Genomic DNA, 3,542 nt, shown 5'->3' with positions numbered 1-3,542 from the left:
CCCCCCCCTTTTTTTTTGCACAGGTTATAGCAAGCCTGCCCCCTGGTGGCAGTTCCATTAGTGCAGTGGCTGCCCAGAACTAACTAAAGCAAATATGAATTCCCAGACCTGTGAGGAGTTACACCCTTTATCTTGCAAGAACCCTACCAAGTGCATAATATTAGCACATTATCCAGCTGAAGAAACAGACTCAGACTCAGTAACTTCAGTTCCTAATAAGTCTCTGGTGAAGCCAAAACTCTTGGAGTTTCTGGACTCCAGGTCCCAAGCACTACGAAGAACTGATTCTGGACTTCCGTTTCTTCTCCGAACAGAGGTCATGTGGGGAGAGGCAAATAGGGAAGTCCTTAATGAGTACAGGTCCACAGGAATCAGGCCACAGGGATCCATTTCACCTGTAAACAATAGGTAAGTGATACAGAAATAGGTCATGTAGGTAATGTTTCCTTTTCAAAGAAGAATTATTCATTTTATTTACTATTATTTCTAAATTTGCTATAGGGCATGTGCACTCACCAGAGAGAAAAAGTGAGAAAGCAAGCTGCCAGGCCTCTGGGACTCGAACCATGATCGGCCATGAGGGAGTCCAGCGCCTCAGCCACCATGCTACCTGCTGGCCCCAATAATAGGTAACATTCGTCTTAGCTGCTGTAGCAGGTACTATGCACAGTGCCACTTGCATGTGATCTCATTAATCTCAGTCACCTTGTGAGGCAGGTGTCCAACAAAGACTCACATCATCACTACGCCGCCTGCCGGCCCCAAGACACATCACCAAGGACTGTCCTGCCTCCTGGGGTGTTGGCTTCCTCTGGGGTACCCTTGACAGGGTCTTGCTGCCATGGCCCTTCCCCCCAGCCTCCCAGTCAGCCAGGACCACAGTACAATAATGCAGCGCCCTACCTGCACCCCACAGCTGGGCTACCACCCCTCGTGGGCCCGGGTGGTCACCAGGGCTCCTCGGACTCACCCTTACACGTGTGCTCCTTGCAGGGATGAGGAGGGCGGCTTCTCCATGCCGCAAACAATAGTCCTAGAATTGAGTCCTGTTGGACCTGACTGGCTTATCCACCACGTTCTATGTGCCAGAGGATGGGGGTTTAAATTCAGAGGCTGCGGGACAGCTAACCGATGTCACATGTATGCCCTCCTGAGGAGGCAACCAGTGCCCGGCACATGATGGCTACTTTCTTCATTAAGTCAGCTGCTACTTGGTGAATATCGGCTGTGTGGGAGAAACTATGCTCAGTGCTAGAGGAAAAGCCGTGGGCCAGGAAATGAGGTCTCGGCCCTCATGAGCCTCCTCTGGCAGGGCGACAGGTCAACAAGCAAAGCAGTACAAGGTGGTTAGTGCAGTGGGGGCTATTTAAGCCCAAAGAGGGATCTGAACTGCACTTTTGTTTTCCTTTTGTTTTTTGCTATAGCACACATGCACTTGCAGGAGAGACAGTGAGAGGGAAAATGAGAAAGCACCCCCAGGGGGATGGCCACACTGCAATCCCTTCTCCATTCTCCTCTCGGGATTTTGAGCATGCACACACACACACACACATACACACACACACATACACACACACACACACACACACACACACGGCATGATTTTCAAGAAGCCAGGGCCAGTATTTGAACCACGTAATCAGCCATGTGGGATCTAGTCACCTTAACCACCATGCCACCAGTTGGCCCTGAATCTAAACTGTTCTCATGTGAAAGTGGGTGGTAGGGACAAGGAAAGCTATAGAAAGGAGGTGGCATTTACATTAGAACTTGACGTTAGCCACCCTGTAATGTATGCAGATTTCAAAGCATCGTGTCACACTCTATAAATAGGTACAGTTTTTATCAACTAAAAAAATACATTGAGGAGCCAGCAGGTGGCAGAGTGGTTAAGGTGCTGGACTCCCACATGGCCAGCCGTGGTTTGAGTGTCAGACTCAGTAGCTAAAAATCACGCTGGGTATCAAAACTCTTGGAGTTTCTGGACTCCAGGTCCCAAGCACTACGAAGAACTGATTCTGGACTTCCGTTTCTTCTCCGAACAGAGGTCATGTGGGGAGAGGCAAATAGGGAAGTCCTTAATGAGTACAGGTCCACAGGAATCAGGCCACAGGGATCCATTTCACCTGTAAACAATAGGTAAGTGATACAGAAATAGGTCATGTAGGTAATGTTTCCTTTTCAAAGAAGAATTATTCATTTTATTTACTATTATTTCTAAATTTGCTATAGGGCATGTGCACTCACCAGAGAGAAAAAGTGAGAAAGCAAGCTGCCAGGCCTCTGGGACTCGAACCATGATCGGCCATGAGGGAGTCCAGCGCCTCAGCCACCATGCTACCTGCTGGCCCCAATAATAGGTAACATTCGTCTTAGCTGCTGTAGCAGGTACTATGCACAGTGCCACTTGCATGTGATCTCATTAATCTCAGTCACCTTGTGAGGCAGGTGTCCAACAAAGACTCACATCATCACTACGCCGCCTGCCGGCCCCAAGACACATCACCAAGGACTGTCCTGCCTCCTGGGGTGTTGGCTTCCTCTGGGGTACCCTTGACAGGGTCTTGCTGCCATGGCCCTTCCCCCCAGCCTCCCAGTCAGCCAGGACCACAGTACAATAATGCAGCGCCCTACCTGCACCCCACAGCTGGGCTACCACCCCTCGTGGGCCCGGGTGGTCACCAGGGCTCCTCGGACTCACCCTTACACGTGTGCTCCTTGCAGGGATGAGGAGGGCGGCTTCTCCATGCCGCAAACAATAGTCCTAGAATTGAGTCCTGTTGGACCTGACTGGCTTATCCACCACGTTCTATGTGCCAGAGGATGGGGGTTTAAATTCAGAGGCTGCGGGACAGCTAACCGATGTCACATGTATGCCCTCCTGAGGAGGCAACCAGTGCCCGGCACATGATGGCTACTTTCTTCATTAAGTCAGCTGCTACTTGGTGAATATCGGCTGTGTGGGAGAAACTATGCTCAGTGCTAGAGGAAAAGCCGTGGGCCAGGAAATGAGGTCTCGGCCCTCATGAGCCTCCTCTGGCAGGGCGACAGGTCAACAAGCAAAGCAGTACAAGGTGGTTAGTGCAGTGGGGGCTATTTAAGCCCAAAGAGGGATCTGAACTGCACTTTTGTTTTCCTTTTGTTTTTTGCTATAGCACACATGCACTTGCAGGAGAGACAGTGAGAGGGAAAATGAGAAAGCACCCCCAGGGGGATGGCCACACTGCAATCCCTTCTCCATTCTCCTCTCGGGATTTTGAGCATGCACACACACACACACACATACACACACACACATACACACACACACACACACACACACACGGCATGATTTTCAAGAAGCCAGGGCCAGTATTTGAACCACGTAATCAGCCATGTGGGATCTAGTCACCTTAACCACCATGCCACCAGTTGGCCCTGAATCTAAACTGTTCTCATGTGAAAGTGGGTGGTAGGGACAAGGAAAGCTATAGAAAGGAGGTGGCATTTACATTAGAACTTGACGTTAGCCACCCTGTAATGTATGCAGATTTCAAAGCATC

Source organism: Tupaia chinensis, unplaced genomic scaffold, assembly GCF_000334495.1.
Source record: "Tupaia chinensis unplaced genomic scaffold, TupChi_1.0 Scaffold000628_1, whole genome shotgun sequence".
Taxonomy (NCBI): domain Eukaryota; kingdom Metazoa; phylum Chordata; class Mammalia; order Scandentia; family Tupaiidae; genus Tupaia; species Tupaia belangeri.
The sequence above is the reverse complement of the archived record's forward strand: the minus strand, read 5'-3'. Positions refer to the sequence as shown.